Raw genomic sequence first — 20,064 nt, forward strand, 5'->3', positions numbered from 1 at the left:
TGGGCTTGTCTTAGTCTGTTTGGGTTGCTATAACAGAATACCGTAGACTGGGTGGCTTATCAGCAACAGAAATTTACATCTCACAGCTCTGGAGGCTGGGAAGTCCAAGATTGAGGTGCTCCCAGATTTGGTGTCTGGTGAGAGCCCACTTCCTGCTTCACATAGTGGAATGGATGAAGGAACTCTCTGGGGTCTCTTTTCTAAGGACACTAATTCCATTCATGGGGGCTCCATCCTTATGACTTAATCACTTCCCAAAGTCCCTGCCTCCACATATCCATACATTAGGTATTAGGTTTCAACATATGAATTTTGGGGGGACAAAAACATTCAGTCTACAGCAGGGCTTATTTCTCACTATTGTGTTCCATTGGTCTTTTTGTACATCTTTATGCCAAGACCACACAACTTTAATTACTGTGGCTCAGTAAAATTCGTATTGTTTCTTCCTTAAATGTTTTATAGAATTCACCTCTGAAGCTATATTGACTTGGAGATTTTCTTTGTGGGAAGGTTTTAAATTACAGATTCAATCTTTTTCTTCTACCCATATGGGACTATTCAGATTTTATGTTTTTTTCTTGTGTCAGTTTTGAAAAGTCATGTTTTTCAAGAAATTTATCTATTTCTTCTGAATTATTAAATTTACTGCCATCAGGTTTTTCACACAATTCCTTTAATATCCTTTATTTTTGATAAGAAACTATTGGTGTCCCCATTTTTATTTCTGATGATGCTAATTTATGTTTTTCTAAAATCAATTTTGCTAGAGTGTAACAATTCTATTACTTTTTAAATTTTATTTATTTTTTTATTTTTATTTTTTTTGTGAGGAAGATCAGCCCTAAGCTAACATCCGTGCTAATCCTCCTCTTTTTGCTGAGGAAGACTGGCTCTGAGCTAACATCTATTGCCAATCCTCCTCCTTTTTTTCCCCCAAAGCCCCAGTAGATAGTTGTATGTCACAGTTGCACATCCTTCTAGTTGCTGTATGTAGGACGCGGCCTCAGCATGGCCGGAGAAGCGGTGCGTCAGTGCGCACCCGGGATCCGAACCGGGCCACCAGTAGCAGAGTGCGCGCACTTAACCGTTAAGCCACGGGGCCGGCCCTCTGTTCCTTTTTTAAAGCCAGCTTTTTTGGATTTTCTTGTTTGGTCATTTGTTTTCTAGTTCATTGATCTCTGGTCTTATCTTTATTATTTCTTTACTACTTTCTTTGGATTTAACTTGCTTTTGTTTTTTTAATCTTTTGAGCTAGAAGCTTATATTATTGATTTAAAACTTTTCTTGTTTTCTAATATATGCACTTCTATAAACTTTTCCTGTGAGCATTCATTTCGCTGCATTTCACAAACTTTGATGTTGTTTATTCATTATCATTCAGGTCAACATACTTTCCAATTTCCACTGTGATTTCTTCTTTGATCAAATGGATATTTGGAAGTGTATTATTTAATTCTCTAATATTTGGGCATTTAAAAAGTTATCTTTTTGGGCCGGCCCCGTGGCTTAGCGGTTAAGTGCATGTGCTCCGCTGCTGGTGGCCTGGGTTCAGATCCCGGGCACGCACTGACGCAACACGACGCACCACTTCTCTGGCCATGCTGAGGCCGCCTCCCACATGCAGCAACTAGAAGGATGTGCAGCTATGACATACAACTATCTACTGGGGCTTTGGGAGAAAAAAATAAAAAATAAAAAAAAAGTTATCTTTTTGTTACTGCTTTTTAGTTTAATTTCATGGTGGTTAGAGCAGGTTCAATATAATTTTAACCCTTTGAAATCTATTGAGACTGTTTTACTTCCTAGCATATGGTATATTTTGTGACTGTATTTGAAAACTTTAATTCGTCTTGGTAATACCTTGAGGGCCCAGTATAAAGGTTTTGAACATCTTTCATTAAATACAATGTATTCTGTATTCTGTTTTTTGGGGTACTGTTTAGGTCAAATAAGTTAATTGCTTTTTAAATTTTTCTGTATCTTTACTTATTTTTGTGTCTGCCTGTCCTATCAATTACTGAGAGGTGTGTTAAAATCTCTAAATGTGAGTGTGTGTTTGCCTATTTCTTCTTCTGACTCTATCAATTTTTCCCAAGTATTTCAAAACTTATTTAGTGTATACACACTAAAAATTGTTATTTTTTCTGAATAAATTGACCCACTTATCTTTATCAAATGTCCCTTTTAATTTCTGGTGACACTCCTTGTCTTGAAGTCTACTTGATATTAACATAGCCACTCCAACTTTCTTATGATTAGCATGTGCATGGCAGATCATTTTCCATCTTTTTAATTTCAACCTCTTTGTGTCCTTATATTTAAAGTATGTCTCTTTTAAACAGCATTTTTTTAGGTTTTGTTTTTATCCAATGTGACTATTTCTGTCTTTTAGTTGGAGTGTTTAGTCCATTTATATTTAATGTAATTACATATAAGGTTGGATTCAAGCCTAACAGCTTGCTCTGTTTTACTGTTTGTCTTATGTGCTTTTTCCTCCTTCTTTGCTGCCTTCTTTAGATTAACTGAGTATATTTTAGCAGTCCATTTTATTTCCTCTCTTGGATTTTTAGCTACACCTCTTATTTTTTATTAATTGCTCTAGGGATTACAATATTTTTAAATTATCACATTATACCTTGAATTTGTATTCTATCACTTCACCTACCGTGTAAAAAACCCCTTTGGAATCGAACTTTGAGGCTCAGCCCTGGGCAGAAAGAAGTAATCTGCTGATTGAAAATGTGTAGGCTGGGAACCAGAAAGTCACTCAAAGCCCACATTTTGCAGGAGTGTAAGAGACCTCTAGGAGCTTCTAGAAAAAGTGTTCTCTGAATATTTAGACAAGTGGTAGTTTCAGGCCTAGTCAGGATCCATTTACTGTAATTTTTTGCATTATCCAAGAATAGCCAGGGGGTAATCAGATTTCTTGTGGTTTTCACAGTTTAGTGGCCAGATTAGAATATCTGATAACCATCATTATTGTTCTCCATTAGATTTGGGATGGAGGTTGAAGGGGTAGTGGGTTGGTGGGATAAGTGGGAGAGTTTAGAGCAATTTTTCTCTTAAGCATGCTTGTGACAAGCTCACTCCATTCAGTGTTTCCACATGATGTGTTACTTAATTCCCTCTCTCAAGATTGTTTTTTGGGGACTAGTTCAAGTCAGATTTTCTTCTGTCAGCCATTCTCACAAGCAGGCACATGCATCCGCCCCTGGCTCAGAGGGGAGATGGGGTTGTACAGGTGTGATCACTGCAGGGGCTCGACAGGGTCGTTTTCTCCTAGTTGGCTAGGCTCTTTTGGCGTGTACCTGTCGCACCCGGCACCCGGCTGCCTGGTGTGTTCGTCCCTCGGAGCGCAAGTGTGCGCACCTCCTCCCAGGTGGTGGGGCGCCGGGCCGGCGCGCCCTGGGTGTCCCCACAGTCCCTTATGCAATTCATCCCCCCCACCGCACAGACCCCGTGAGCCCCGGGGACAGGGTACAAACCCCGGTTCCTTTTACGCCTAGCACAGGGCGGCTCCCAGGGGGAGCCGGTCTCTCTGCCCCCCCGCGGTCCCAGGCAGAGCTGAGGTCGCTTAAGCCAGCAGGTGGCCCTCGGAGACTCTCCTCTCTCGGGAGCACCTTTGGCAGCTGGAGGCGAGCGCGGCCAGGGCCGCTTGGGCGTCTTCATCCCATCGACCGGCATCGGACGCGCGTGGCCCGGCGGGCTCCCGGGAGGCGGGGGCGGCGAAGGGCGCAGGGCGCGGAGGAGGGAGCGGTCAAGGCCGTGGCCGAGCGCGGAAGGAGGAGCGCCGGGAGGAAGGGGCCGAGCCGGGAGAGCCCCCGCCCCGGGAGGAAGGGGAGGAGGCCGGGTGTTTCCTGGCGCATTCCCGGCCCGCCCGAGTGACTCACTCAGGCAGGAAACTCCCAGGCCCTGCTCGGGACCCCCGAGCCGCCGCCGCCGTTGCGGACCCAGGTGAGGAACGCTGCCGCTCCGCCCCGTCCCGCGGCCCCCGTGGGGTCCTGGCCGCCCTCGGAACCGGGCTGGGCAGGGCGGCGGCGGTGCCGGGCCGGGGCGCCGCGGGCGGCCAGGACTTGGCCCTCAGCGGCGCGGCCTCCCCGGAGGCGCGGCCTCCCGGATCGCCCCGGCCCGCGCACGGCGGCCGCCGGCCCCTGTATCCCCGGCCCCCGCAGCCCTGGCCCCCGCGCTCCCTGTCCGTGCGCCCCTGACTCTCACGTCCCCGCCCCCGGTCTCCTGACCCCGCGCCCCCGGATCCCGGATTCCGGCGCCCCCGGCACGTGGCAGAGCTCCAATGGGGAGGGGTCCGTTGGTGTTTTGCGGTTATTGTTGGAAAGTAAGGGGCAGACAGCTTGCACGGAGGTCGTGCGAGAAGACCCGAACCAGCTTTTGCCTTGTGCCCCTCTCGGAGAAAATGAGGGAGACTCTGGCCAAGCGAAACCATTTTGCAGATTCTTGGAGAGATGAGTTTTGGGCTTTGTTAAGAAACCAGGATTGTTACGGGGGCAGCGCTGTTCCGCACAGCCGTGAATTGTGTGTTTTAAGCCTGAAATGCGTGCTCTTAATTTGCAGCACATTGCGGGCGTGAGAAAAAGGGTGGGAGAGTAATTTGGAAATGGAGTTTAAGGAGCCTTTTTTAAGCTTAGAGAGGCGTCCGGACCCTGTCCACTCTAGGGTTCTGGCTAAACGGGACAGCTGGCGATTGCTTATCAAACCCGCTATTGGATGATCTGCGCTTCTGTGGGCGACTGGGACTTGGGAGTGTTTCTTTTCTGGTAGCAGAGGGTACTGTGGGCCACATCGGACGGGGTTTTGTTGCCAAGTTTCGTGAGCCGGTGGTGTTTCTTGGCCATTGTCTCACGTGATTCCTTAAATGATTCGTGATTGAAGCAGCAGTGATACCAGGCACTGTAGCACAGATTGCTGTGATTGACAGCTCGTCACCAACTCGGAGCAGCTTGGTGATTGTGCTAGAGGATCCTGTCCAGGTTTCTGAGCCGGGGGCGGCAGCCTCTGTCCCTGTGTGCTCGTGTGCCTGGACCAGGGAGGGTCCCACGCGTGCTCTTCCTTATCCCTGCAGGTCGTTAGTGGTTTTCCATGTAGAGCGTAGATGTGCAGGCACAGAGCCCAAAAGAAGTAATCACGTTTAAAAAAACGTGACTTATTTATTTAAATAAATGAAAAAATTTAAATAAACCTCAGGTATGCGTTTGTAGGAATTCAATATGAAAGTGGTGCTAATGCTGTTCCATTCGCTGCTGCCTTCTTCCCCAGCGGCGTCATCTCTCTGACCGAGGCAAACGGAATTGTGCTGGAAACGTTTCGCGTGTTAATACATATGTTTGTGTGCTGATAGGTCGCTCAAAGAAAATTTACTCCCCAAGTTTTTTTTTTTTTATGTGTTTTATTTGAACTTATTTTTAAATTTACATGTAGTAAAATTCACTTTTTGGTGTACAGTTCAGTGCGTTTTGACAAATGCAGAGAGTCGTGTGACAGCCGCCACAAACAAGATGAAGAACAGTTCCATCACTCCCAAAATTCTTTCCTGCTGTCCTTTTGTAGGCAACCCTTGCCCCCATTTTCAGCTCCTGACAACCACTGAGCTAGCTCTTCTCCATTCCTACAGTTTTGCTTTTCCTAGAATATCGTATGTGGTTTGTGAGTCTGGCTTCGTTCACTTAGCATAATGCATTCGAGATTCATCCATACTTTAGTTGGTCCCTGAGGGATAAAGACATGAAGATTTGAAGTGTACCTCTAAGGTACAACCTGAGAGATTCAAATAATATTAAGTTATGAGAAAAATTACAAAACTCCAGCTCATTAAAAAATTTTAACAGTACAGAATGACATATGCTAAAAGTGAAATTTCCTCAATACTTCTGTCATAGCATATAGCCTTTTCTGTGCATACATACAGTTTTTGTTTTTTTGTTTTCTGTTGGTAACATAATGAGATTATATTGTATATATCATCATACATTTTCACTTGATGATCTTGGATCACTTAAACATCTTGGAAATCTTTACATGGTGGCATATACAGTATATATATATATGCAGATTTTCCTCATTCTTTTTAATGGCTGTATGGTGTTCCCTGTAAAGATATACAATGATTTATTTAATCAGCGTCCTGTTAAATGACACTGTAATTTCACGTTTGTCACCACCATGATCAATGCCTGTGTCTATATTTTTGTGCACATACTCAAGTTGATTATTCCGGAAGTGAATTTGGGTTTAAATAATAGCTAACATTTCTTAAGTACTTATTTTGTTCCAGCATTGTTTTAAGCCAGGGTTATTTTTCCTGTAAAGGTCCAGACAGTGAATATTTATGGTTTTCTGGGCCATATGGTCTCTGTCACAGCTACCCCATTCCACTGTTGTACCACCAAAGCAGTATAGACAATATGTAATGAATGGGTGTGGCCATGTTCCAATAAAACTTTATTTACAGAAACAGGCAGTGAGCTATAGTTTTAAACTCCTCTTCTAAGTACTTTACATACTAATTATTCTCACAGCCTTCAAAGATAGGTGCAATTATTATTCCCACTTTATGGATGAGGAAACTGACAAAGAGGGATGAAGTATGCAGCCAACATTATATGCCTGGTAAGTGGCAGAGCCAGACTTTGAATCCAACCATCTGACTCACACACTCTAAGTTAAAAACTAGAAAGAAGCTGCTAAAAATACCTTCCCCAAAATGTTAGATGCTGGGACCTGACCCTCACACACCTACTGAATCACTCACCTATGATTCTTTGAAGGCATCTTGCTTGCTCAGGTACTCCAGGAGCCCAACTGCCTCTCAGCCGCCCAGGTGAGCCAGTGTTCCCTCAGCCACTTTCACTGTGTGACTGTCTGTGTCCTGGCTTTTGATCGGTGTTTCACGAGCCCAGCTTATAGAGAAGTCAGCTCAGTCACTGCCTGGGGCCACTCAACTAGCCAATGGGAGGAAAGACAGAGACCTCAGCAGGCGCGATCTAGTGGGTCCTGGCAAGTCTGCTGCTCTGACTGTTGATGTCTGCTCTGACATGATCATCTGAGCCCAGGTGGGCACTTTGCTTTGCCTACCTGGCCCGTTTTCCTTCTTCGGTAATGTGGAAAAAGTACCTGTTACATTGTTATGAAGATCAAACGAGATAGTAGAGGAAAAGTACTGTATAATATAGGAACAGTTACTATTAGTGCTATGTTTTCTAGGGCTTTTATATTAGAAAAATGGATTTTATAGTGTCAGGTTTTAAGTAAGTTACCTGTCCCAGCTGCTCTCATTGTTTTTGCAACCAAAATTTATTAGCCACTGGTAGAGCATGGATTAATGATATCTATATAATTTAAACATTTTATTTTAGCCAGTGTAACAAGGGCAGGAAAAGAAACAAAAGGAGTACAGATTGGAAAGGGAAAGTAAAATTGTCCCTCTTTGCAGATGACATGATTATCTACATAGAAAATCCAAGGAATCTGAAAAAGCTATGAGAACTAGTAAGTGAGGTTAGCAAGGTCACAAAATAGAGTCAACACATGTGAGGCAATCTTATTTCTTTTTTTTTTTTTAAAGATTTTATTTATTTATTTTTCCCCCCAAAGCCCCAGTAGATAGTTGTGTGTCATAGCTGCACATCCTTCTAGTTGCTGTATGTGGGACGCGGCCTTAGCATGGCTGGAGAAGCGGCGCGCGCCCGGGATCCGAACCCGGGCCGCCAGCAGTGGAGCGCGCGCACTTAACCGCTAAGCCACAGGGCCGGCCCAAGGCAATCTTATTTCTATATACTAGCAATATACAGTTAGAAAGTGAAACTTTAAAACTACCATTTTCAGTACCTTCAAAAAAATCAAATACTTAGATATAAGTCTAATTAAACACATACAGAATCTGTATGCTGAAAACTACAAAATGCTAATGAATTTATTATAATGAATGAAATCGAAGATCCTGTAAATAAATGGAAAGGCATATTATGGTCATGGATTGGAACACTCAATATAGTAAAAATGTCAGTTGTCTCAAATTGAACTATAGATTTAACACAATTCCGATCAAATATCCTAGCAAAAAAATATTTTAAACAACTTTATTGAGGTATAATGTGCATACTGTAAAATTCACCTACTTTATTTTATTTATTTATTTATTTATTTATTTTTTTATGAGGAAGATCAGCCCTGAGCTAACATCCGTGCCAATCCTCCTCTTTTTGCTGAGGAAGACTGGCCCTGAGCTAACATCCGTGCCCATCTTCCTCCACTTTATATGGGACGCTGCCAAAGCATGGCCTGACAAGTGGTGCGTTGGTGCACTCCCGGGATCCGAACCCCGGGCTGCCAGCAGCGGAGTGCGTGCACTTAACCATTACGCCACGGGGCCGGCCCCAAAATTCACCTACTTTAAGTGTACGGTGATTTTTAGTAGATTTCCGGAGTTGTGCAGCCATCACCATAATCCAGTTTTAGAACATGCTCATCAACCCAAGAAGATCCCTTGTGACCTTTTACAGTTAATCCCCCTTGCTAACCCCCATGCCAGCTAATCACTAATTTAGCTTCTGTCTCTTACGGATTTGCCTTTTCTGGACATTTAACATAAATGAAAGTATACAATTTGTGGTCTTTATGTGCGGCTTCTTTCACTTAGCATAATGTTTTTTGGAGTTCATTGCTGTTGTTGCATGTACTTCATTCATTTTGGTTGCACTGTATTCCATTGTATGGATAGATCACATTTTGTTTATCCATTCACCAGGTGATGAACTATTGGTTGTTTCCACTTTTTGCCTATTATGAATAATCCTGCTGTGAAGACTTATGTACAAGTCTTTATGTGGACATATGTTTTAATTTCTTTTGGGTAGAAATCGAGAAGTGTTATTGCTGGATCATAAGATATTTATTTTTAATTTTTTAAGAAACCTCAACAGGATGTTTTTATAGATAAAAGACAAGCTGATTCTAAAATTTATGTGAAGGGGAAATAAACTAGAATAGCTTAAAAACTGTTTAAAAACAAAAGTAAATTGGGGAAATCTCCATACCTGATTTTTTTATATAATAAAATATAAATAACCTAACATTTACCATTTTAACCATTTTAAGTGTACAGTTTAGTAGCATTAAGTACATTTACATTGCTGTGCAACCATCACCACCACCCATCTCCAGAACTTTTTCATCATCCCAAACTGAAACTTTGTGCCCATTAAACACTAACTCCCTAGTCTCTTATTCCCCCAGCAACTGGTAACCACCCTTCTACTTTCTGTCTGTGAACTTGACTGTTTTCCGGATACTTCATGTAAGTGGAATCATACAGTATTTGTCCTTTTGTAACTGGCTTATTTCACTTAGTACAGTCTTCAAGCTCATCCATTTTGTAGTGTGTATCAGAATTTAATTCCTTTTTAAGGCTGAATAATATTCCATTGTATGTGTATACCACATTTTCTTTATCCGTTCATTTGTTGATGGACATTTGGGTTGTTTCCACCTTTTGACATTGTATAATGCTGCTGTGAACATTGGTACACAGATCTCTCGTCAAGACCCAGTTTTCAATTCTTTTGAGTATATACCCAGAAGTGGAATTACTGGATCATGTGGTAATTCAATATTTAGTTATATTGAGGAATTGTCATACTGTTTTCCACAGCAGCCAATATTTGTTATTTTCTAGTTTTTTGATAATAGCCATCCTAATGGGCGTGAAGTGTATCTCATTCTGATTTTGATTTGCATTTCTCTGATGATTAGTGATATTGAGCATCTTTTCATATACTTACTTGCCATTTGGATATCTTCTTTGGAGATATGTCTGTTCAAGTCGTTTGTCCATTTTTTCATCATGTTGTTTGCCTTTTTATTGTTGAGTTGTAGGAGTTCTTTATATATTTTGGATATCAATCCCTCATCAGATATATGATTTGCAAATATTTTCTCCCGTTCTGTGGGTTATCTTTTCACTCTCTTGATAGTGTCCTTGGGTGCACAAAAGTTTTTAATTTTCAGGTTCAGTTTATCTATTTTTTCTTTTGTTGCCAGTGCTTTTGGTGTGATATCCAAAAAGTCATTGCCAAATCCAGTGTCATGAAGCTTTTTCCGTATGTTTTCTTCTGAGAGTTTTATAGTTTTAGCTCTTATGTTTAGCTTTTTTCTTCATTTGAGTTAACTTTTGTATATAGTATAAGGTAATGGTCCAGTTTAGTTCTTTTGCGTGTGGATATCAAGTTTTCCCAGTTTTGTTTGTTGAAAAGACCGTACTTTCTCCATTGAACGGTCTTGACACCCTCTTTGAAAATCGTTTGGTCGTATATGCAAGGGTTTATTTCTGGGCTCCATTCTATTTCATTGGTCAATGTGTCAGTCTTTATGCCCCTACCACACTGTTTTGTTACTGTGGTTTTATAGTAAGCTTTGAAGTCTGTAAATGTGAGTCCTCCAGCTTTGTTGTTCTTTCTCAAAATTGTTTTAGCTGTTCTAGGTCCCATGAGATTCCATATCCATGTTAGGATGGGTTTTTCTATTTTTGCAAAAAATGCTGTTGGAATTTTGAAAGGGATTGCATTGAATCTGTAGATGGCTTTGTGTTATATTGTCATCTTAAGAATATTAAGTCTTCCAATCCATGAACATGGAATATCTTTCCATTTATTTGTGTCTTTAATTTTTTTCAGCAGTTTTGTAACTTTTAGTGTACAAATCTTTCACCTCCTTGGTTAAATTTATTCTTAAATATTTTTTTCTTTTTGATGCTATCGTAAATGAAATTGTTTTCCTAATGTCTTTTTTGGATAGTTCCTTGCTAATGTATAGAAATGCAGCTAATTTTTATGTGTTGCTTTTGTATCCTTCAGCTTTGCTGAATTCATCTATTAGCTCTAACAGTTCTTTTGTGAAATCTTATGATTTTCTACATAGAAGATCCTGTCCTCTGCAGTTTCATGTATTATGAGGCTGTGTTGTTAGGTGAATATGTTTATAATTGTTACATCTTGCTGATGGATTGACCCTTTTATCGTAATATTTCTAGTAACAATTTTTGTCTTCAAGTCTGTTTTGTCTGATATTTGTCTAATATTAGTATAGCTACTTCTGCTCACTTTTAATTTCTCTTTGCATGGTATATCTTTTTGCATCCTTTTAGTTTCACTCTATTTGTATCTTTGAATTTAAAATGTGTCCATCATATACAGCATATAATTGGTTCATTTTTTTAATCCATTCCGTCAATGTCTGCCTTTTAATTGTCTAGTCCATTTACATTTAATGTAGGTACTTATGTGGTGGGATTTATATCTGCCATTTGATTATTTGTTTTCTTTATATCTTCTATCTGGGGAACCTTTGGCTGCAAGTGGGGGTTTAAGTACAGTACCTGTGCAGGAGCCAGTGGAGAACCTGGGGCGGTGAGTGGGGCTTGAACACAGCAGCTCTGGCTTGATTTCAGGTTATCTAATAGGGGGATTTCAGAGCATTCCAGGAATAAGATTTGCATTTGTATGAATTTTTTGTATTAAAGGCCTCTCAGAACATGGGCTCAAGAAAATAGGGATGTGTTTTTTACCTCTTTGTTGGTTTGAGCCTGGTGTGCGTTTGTGCTGTTCAGCAGAAGGTCACTGAGCATTCATTTACCTGGTTGCTCCCCCCATCCAACTTCCTCATTTCTGCCTTACCTCTGTGCATGGCTGTGGTGACAGAAATGATGGGCCTTTACCTGTGGCTTTCAGAGTTTTTCGTTGTGAATAAGACAAATGGACAGTGATAGCTACTGTGACCTTGAAACCAGCGTATCTATGATTTGTCTTTATATCTCAGATACTCCGCTAGCCAAACTTGTCAGGCCCTGTTCTTTGCTCTCCCTTGGGTGGATTTTGCTCCACAGGGGAGGAAAACCAATGCTTAGAGAGTAGTATGTTCTCATCTTGAAACCTGATTTCATAGCCAGAATTTTATGCCACACTGATAAGGTTTTTGTACACAGAAATTATGTTTTTTCCTTTGCTTTGATGTGGATGGGGGTATGTGTATTAGTCAGGATTCTCCAGAGAAACAGAACCAATTGGATGTGTGTATATAGAGAGAGATTTATTTATTTAAAGTAATTGACTGACATGATGGTGGAGGTTGGGAAGTCTGAATTCAGAGTAGGCAAGCTGGAGATCCAGGGAAGAGCTGATGTTGCAGCTTGAATCCAAAGGCAGAATTCCTTCCTCTTTGGAGGACCTCAGTCTTTTCTCTTAAGGCCTTCAACTGATTAGATGAGGCCCACCCATATTGTGGAGGGTAATCTGCTTTACTCAAAGTCTGCCAATTTAAATGTAAATCACATCTAAAAAATACCTTTACAGCAAAATCTGGACTGGTGTTTGACCAAAAACTGGATCATACCATAGCATACCCAAATTGACATATAAAATTAACCATCCCAGGGGGTAATTTTTGTTTTATATTTTAGTAATTTGCATTTTAGTAATTGCCTCCTCCAGCAAAGATTGACTGAGTACATACTGCCCAGTAAGCCCCATGCAAAGGGTGGAAGGGGAGAGGGTCTTTGCCCTCTGGAGCTGCCAGCTGAGCAAGGGGAGAATCAACACGTCCACCCTCCCTCCGCCAGGAAGAGGGAACACGTCGCTGTCAGACCTTGCACACTCTAAGAGACATGAGGACCTGTCACCCTCTCAGCTTATACCAGAGGTGGACAGAGTGGGGTGAATCCACTCAGGGTGCCTCTGCCAGGATGGCGAGTTCTGGAGCAGCAGCCACGGGAGATGTGACCTCCTGCCTGCACCTCCCATGTGACCCTGTGCTGAGTTCTCTGTGTTTCACTTGTATTCCAGTTGCACATTTGGGGCTTACCTCATAGATTGTGTGGGATTGGTTGTGATTCTGAAAGGGCTCTTGTAAAGCTTCTGGAGCTCTCAGTTTCCCTGATTCTGCTCCGAGGTCAAAGCAGGAGGGCAGATATGCTGTATTATCAGACCTCTGGGGTGAGACTCAGCCTGGGGGCCCCCTACAGAATAGGGTGGGGCGGCCCTGGGCACTGTGGCCCTGTGGGCCTCAGGAGGTGTGTGCAAAGATGTAACCCCATGCACGCCCTTCCTGCAGACTCCGAGCATGACAGCTCGAGTTCCCTCTGAATTCTCGCTTTTTACCTAGGTCAGGTGCATTCCTGCAAAGTTAGCCAAGATGGTGTAGTATTTGGAAGTGTGCATAGAACTCTGTGTGCCTTGGGAGCTTTGTGATTTCATTTAGTGATTGGGGAGTGCACCCCCACTGGACAGCCCCCCTGGCTCTCCCAGAAGGTCCTGTTATCACTCGTTAGCCACAGGAGGAGACACGCACACCTGAGGTTCACGTAACTTGTCCCGGGCTCGCTGTGGTCTGTCCAGGCTGTCTTCACGCTCCTGTGCAGCTCTCCAAAGTTTAGAACTGGGGGCTCCCTGCTGATTGCAGCCTCATGCTGGTTCACAGCCTTCTGCCCTTCAGCCAGCAGCTCTCAGGAAGGAATGACAGGGGAGCACTGTCCCCTTGTCCCACATCCCCACCCACATGCCCAAGTCCATGCTTCCAAGTACCTCAGGTTGCTTGAAAAGTTTAAATAAATTATACATACGTATTGAGTATTTCTCCTTTCATCTTTTATCTGCTTCTTTATTAGCTCCCCTGCCAAAAAAAAAAAAAAGAGGTGATTTTGGGAAGCACAGCATTTCACGTCTCAGTCCTTTCAGCTGCTCTGTCCATCCCTAACGTGTCTCTGAGTATGTGCTGCAGTCGGTGTATGTGTTTGTAAATGTAAACGGCGTCTCTGTCCAGGCGTTTTGGGTGAATCATAAAGTGTGCGCGGTCAATAGTAGGTAATAGAGAGTTTGAAAAGGATGCCACCAAGATGTAGGAGGCAGCATTGCATTTGCTAGTTGGTTGTGGCGGCCTTGTGCTGGCTGTTTTAGAACCCCCTGGCCTCACACTTGGAGGGAGGCGAGGCGGTGGTTAACTGTAGTGGGGCCTGTGCGTGCCTGGGGCTGCCAGTACTCCTGCCTTCCTCCATCCCCAGCATCTTGGCAGGAATGAAATCTTTCCAGAGGGTCTGTGTATGAATCTACTAGGGTTCTTGTAACAAACTGCTACAGACTGGGTGACTTAAACAACAGTTTATTTTCTCACAGTTCTGGAGGCTAGAAGTCCAAGATCAAGGTGTTGGCAGGGGTGGTTTCTCTTAGGGCCCTCTCCTTTGCTTGTAAATGGCCGTCTTCCCTCTATCTTCACATGGTCTTTCCTCTGTGCCTGTCTGTGTCCTAATCTCTTCTTATAAGGACACTAGTCATATTGTATTAGGGCCACCGAATGACCTCATTTTACCTTAATTACCTCTGTAAAGACCCATCTCCCATACAGTCACAGTCTGAGGTACTGGGGGTTAGGGCTTCAACATAATGATTTGGGATGGGGGACACAATTCAGACCATAGCAGTTCATTTAGTTAAAACTTGGTGTTCCCGTTAGCACTCCTCAGTCCCCTGGGCTGGGCCCTCAGGGACGGGGCTCCTGTGAACCCTCAGAGCCTTGGGCTTCCGCTGCTCCTTGAAGACAAGAGAGGAGGCGGGGGCCAGGTGTGTAGCCATCAGGGAGGCTTCATTCCTCGCCCTTGTCAGGTAAAAATACAGTTGCTCCAGTGTTTCCTTCCATCATTTCAAAGGATTATATGGTGTACCCCACATTGGAGACCACTGCCCTGAAACAGTTTCTCAAGGTGTGGGCAAGAGAGAACCCCCACCTCAGAATCAAGGAGGGGGTGTGGGCAGGGCGTTAAAAATGCCGGTGCCCAGAGTACCCCAGCTCTACCAAGTCGGGGTGAGGTCAGCCAGCTCATGCTTCAGCTCCCTGGAGACCCTGGGGTGCTGGGCGAGAAGAGACCACTCTCAGGATTTTGTGATTCTCTGAATAAAGTACTCACCTTATCAGCTTTGTAGCAGCCTGAAAATGTCTGTTTGCAAAAAACTCTTACCTCTTGAAGACTTTTTAATTATCGCAGGAAAAAAAACATGTAGACAATTAATTAAAACTAGACGGGAAGGAACTTAAGAGTTTTAAGTAGGTAGGAGTGGCTGCCAGACCCTCTGCCAGCCCTCGGGGCCCCTCGTGTCTGCAGGCAGAGCCACTAGCTGCGGCCTCCTCCCTGCAGGGACAAGGGGGTGACTGCACACTCTAGCTCAGCCCGAAACATGAAAAATCTCATGTGTACGTATATTAAACTGCCCTTTGTGGGCAATTGCAAAATGTACAAAGGCACAGAAAATGGTGTTGTCAACTCTCAAAGGTGATCTTGGTTCATCTGTCACCCCCTGCCCACTCTGCACTGTTGGGGAGCAAATCCCAGATGCAGCATTTCATCTCATTCATAAATGCTTCAGTACTTCTCTCCAAGAGACAGGAGTTCTTTTTTTTTTTTTTGTGAGGAAGATTAGCCCTGAGCTAACATCCAATGCCAATCCGTCTCTTTTTTTTTTTTGGCTGAGGAAGACTGGCCCTGGGCTAACATCCGTGCCCATCTTCCTCTGCTTTATATGGGACGCCACCACAGCATGGCTTGACAAGCGGTACATCGGTGCATGCCTGGGATCCGAACCTGCGAACCCCGGGGCCGCCGAAGTGGAGCGTGTGAACTTAACCGCTGCGCCACTGGCCTGGTCCCGTAGGAGTTCTTTTTAACAACGTAAGTGGTGTTGGAGTTTTCTGCTTTTTTCTGCGCCAGAAGTAGAAATGGTTTTGCATTTTTAAGATCTCTCACTATTTTTTATAAGCTGATTTCTTTTAGATCCTAAATATTGGGGAAATGTAAAATTATTAAGTAAGTGAAGCTATAAATTTGGAGTATGTGTATTTTTAAACAAAGCCAGCACTTTGCAGTGGTCTGAAGCATTCTGATGATATACTGACGTGATCCCCCCTGGGGCTGACTTGCCTGGGAGAGCCTCTCTGACAGCCCGGCCTGAGGACGTGTGATGTTGGGCCCATCTCTCCATGGGGTTTGTCGGAAGCTTACTTCCAGCAGTGAGGATCTGAGCACAACCTTCCTCTGGACAGACACAGGGATTTCTTTTTTTTTTTTTTTTAATTTTATTTATTTATTTTTTCCCCCAAAGCCCCAGCAGATAGTTGTAGGTCATAGCTGTACATCCTTCTAGTTGCCGTATGTGGGATGCGGCCTCAACATGGCCAGAGAGGCAGTGCGTTGGTGCACGCCCGGGATCGAATCCAGGCCGCCAGCAGCAGAGTGCGTGCACTTAACTGCTAAGCCACGGGGCCAGCCCGAGACACAGGGATTTCTAAGGCAGGTGCTCTGGTTGGAAAGATGCTTTTCACTCTGAAGTGGATGCAGGTGTAAAACCTGCCAAGGGTCACAGTAATGAGGAGCCACTGAAACACACCTCCATTCAAGGACTGATGACAGCTCTGTTTTGAACATTTCTAATTCCTTTTCTTTTATGTTCACAAAAAGTTTTCAGAGGGATATTCCATTTTTGCTCTTTTTAAATGATTTCAAACTTACAAAACATTGCAAAAATAAAAATAGTAGAAAGAACACATACAGACAAAACCCTTTTCCATTGATTTGAGGCCCTTTACTCCTAAACACCTCAGTGTGTATTTCCTAAGAATCAGGGTATTCTCTTGTATACCTACAGGACAGTTATCAACTCTGACCCTTATAGGAAAAGTTTACTGACCCCTGACCTAGAGAATTCATTGCACACATGTTTTAATGTGCAAGAATTTTCCTCACAGTTCACAGTAGCAAGGACCCTGTGAACAGCCTCGGGAGACTGGGCGCATAGTCCGTTTGTTCAGTGAAATAGTATGCACCCGTCAAAACAGTGCTTCAGGGGGCCAGCCCAGTGGTGTAGTGGTTAAGTTCACACACTCTGCTTTGGTGGCCCGGGGTTTGCAGGTTTGGATCAGGGGTGCGGGCCTACGCACCACTCATCAAGCCATGCTGTGGTGGCATCCCATGTATAAAATAGAGGAAGATTGACACAGATGTTAGCTCAGGGACAATCTTCCTCACCAAAAAAACCCAAAAAACAAAAAAACCCCAGCGCTTCGGAGCAACATGTAACAGTGTGGATGCATGTTAGTGATATAACAGCAATGGAAAAAGTAAGTGAGACGATTATATGTAGCATAATATCCCCTTTACAAAGACTAAATTTTAAAAGTGCCTTTTAAGAATATGTAGAGATGAGATGCAACTTGTACTAAAGAAAGCAAGGGGTCGATGGGGATCACAGGCAGGACCCCAGCTTTCGTTGTAGATAGCGGTTCACCTGTCTTTATGGCATTATTAAACATAACTAAGTTGAGAGCAGTTCATCTGAGGTCCAATAAAAGAATTCCTACCATCAGTTTATTGAACTTTTTATGGGTCTCTATATTACTTTTAAGTTAATTCTTTGAGATTACCTGTTGGCTCAAATCTGTTTCTCAGATGGGCAGTTGTTTGACTTCTGAGAGTGGGTCAGCAGTTTGCTGAGATGAGGCTGGGGATTAAACTGCTTCGTTCCCTGGGCCGGGCTAGCAGAGTTCTTCTTACTTGGTAAATTTAGAAGTGAAAGAGGAAATTCCAAAGGGAAAGGCTGAAAAGATTAATCTGGTAAAAACTTAAAACTCAAGTTTCAAAGAAAAAAGTCAGTGACATAGAAAGGCAAGTAGTCTGACCTGGGAAAAATTTTTGCTGCCACTTTCACACACTTTTAATGTCTTTAACGTCAGTAGTATAGTGAGCGCCTGTGAGTGACGATGAGGAAACTACTACCGAGGTTTCAAAGGACGAAGTAACAGGGAAACAGACCAAGCTGGCAAGACACAAAAGAAGAAAAACGAGTTACTGTATAGAAATGTGTTCAACCTTAGTAAGATAAAATGAATGCAAATTTTAAAACATTTAGATGTAGTTCCATTTATTAAATTGTAAAAATGAAAGTGATCTCTGGATGCTGTGGGAGGCTCCGTGCTGAAATCCACCTGCAGCTTTTGGTTTTTTTTGAGGTATAATTGACAGATAGCATTATATTGCTTTCAGGTGTACAGCATAATGATTCGATATTTGTATATATTGCAAAATGAACCCCACAATGAGTCTACTTAACATCCGTCACCTTACATAGTTAAGAAATTTTTTTTCCTGTGATGAGAACGTTTAAGATCTCCTCTCTTGGCAGCCTTCAAATATACAATACGGTATTATTAACTATAGTCACCATGCTCTACGTTACAACCCATGACTTATTTTCTTTGTAACTGGAAGTTTGTACCTTTTGATCCCCTTCACCTGTTTTGTCCACCTCCCATGCCCACCTCTGGCAGCCACCAATTGGTTCTCTGTATCTATGAGCTCGTTTTTTGTTCTTTTTTTTTTTGGGTTCCACATATAAGTGAGATCATACAGTATTTGTCTTTCTCTGTCTGACTTATTTCACTTAGCGTAATGTCCTCAAGGTCCATCCATGTTGTTGCAAATGGCAGGATTTCCTTCTTTTTTATGGCCGAATAATATTTGTGTGTGTGTGCAGTTCTTTATCCATTCATCCATCGATGGTTGTTTCTATGTCTTGACTATTATAAATAATGCTGCAGTGAACATGAGGTGCAGACATCTTTTCTTTTTTTTTATAATTTTATTTATTTATGTATTTTCCCCCAAAGCCCCAGTAGATAGTTGTATGTCATAGCTGCACATCCTTCTAGTTGCTGTATGTGGGACGCGGCCTCAGCATGGCCAGAGAAGCGGTGCGTCGGTGCGTGCTTGGGATCCGAACCTGGGCCGCCAGCAGCGGAGCACGCGCACTTAACCGCTAAGCCACGGGCCGGCCCAGACATCTTTTCAAGTTGGTAATTGCGTTTCCTTCTAATAAAGACCCGGAAGTGGGGTTGCTGGATCATCACCTGCAGCTTTAAAGACAGTTGTGTGATTTAAGAATCTCCTCCTGGGAAGCGCTGCAGGGAAAGTCATCTGAAAATACATACTGAACTTTTCTGCCCAGAGATGGAAACTTAGACTTTTCCGTAGAAGAGAAAAATTTGTTAACTTAAGTGGTGTAACACGAAAGGAAGGCTCGGGAGGACTGCTGGGTCCGAGTCCTTGGTGTACATTGGTGAGGCCATGAAAGTGAGCATGAGGCTGCTGTCCAGCATGGAGGGGTCTTGGTGACGGAGCTTGAGTGGGAAGGTCTAGGTCCACATCTGTGCGAACTGAGCTTGGGACAGGCTGGAAGGGCAGGGTGCGCCCGGTGCGCTCCTGGGGGTCGAGGGCCGGTGTGTTACCTTCTTCAGGTGTTCTGGACTGTGCAGGCATTTCTGTGATGGTGGAGAAGATATGTAGGAGCTCAGTAAAGGAGCTGCTCTCTGCTTTTGTCCCATCGAGACTGAGAGCCAGAGGACAGCTTTGCTGGCCTGGGCAGATTTCCCGTAGTTCTGGAGAGGACCAGAGGCAGCCGGCTGTAAGAAGCAGGATTCTGGTTCCCTGAGAAGCTAGCTCTCCTCGTCTAAGCTCCCTCTCCACTTATAGAGTTGGTGCCTCTGTGGGAAAGCCTCCCACCTGACCCGGGGGGGCCGCCTGCTCCGTGGGAACCAGGGCGTCACAGGGCACAGAGGAAGACAAGAAGGCTGATGTGGACACTTTCAGCATGAGTGGCTTAAACAGTGATATCATTGGTAGAAATTGGGGAGTGGGGTGTAGGTAAGGTGGTGACCAAAGCCACAGACTTGACCTCAGGCTGGATGCCGTGAGGAGCTCAGAGGACACCAAGTAGAGTCTGGCTCTGGGCCACATGCTGGTCTGGAGGGCCTCCAGGGGTGAGCCTGGAATGAGAGGAGGTTTAGCTGCTCTGGGCTGCTCCTGAACCATTGTGGGGCTTTCTAGAACCCTGGTGGGCGCCCAGCCATACTCAAACATCTAGGTGGAGTTGGGGCAGACGAGGGCCCTTGCTGGGTCAGGGAATGGACAAGGAGAGAAGAAAGGGCACGCACAGGTGGTGTGGGGGGCCTGGTGAAGGCTGA

At 43.8% G+C, this 20,064-nt stretch overlaps 1 protein-coding gene across 2 annotated transcripts in view; it reads left to right on the top strand.

Moving 5' to 3' along the window:
- Positions 1-3,854: 3,854 nt before the first annotated feature.
- CYFIP1 (cytoplasmic FMR1 interacting protein 1) overlaps positions 3,855-20,064 on the top strand; it is a 97,505-nt gene continuing 81,295 nt past the window's right edge. Inside the window, exon 1 of one of the 2 annotated variants that reach the window (XM_087428791.1) lies at positions 3,855-3,957. The gene's annotated coding sequence lies outside the window, so the exon portion shown is untranslated. The remainder of the gene's footprint in view (positions 3,958-20,064) is intronic. The other variant, XM_087428790.1, reaches the window with a different exon arrangement.

The sequence above is a fragment of the Ceratotherium simum genome, chromosome 3 (genome assembly GCF_057802395.1).
Source record: "Ceratotherium simum simum isolate JZ-2026a chromosome 3, ASM5780239v1, whole genome shotgun sequence".
In the NCBI taxonomy this organism is placed as follows: Eukaryota; Metazoa; Chordata; class Mammalia; order Perissodactyla; family Rhinocerotidae; genus Ceratotherium; species Ceratotherium simum.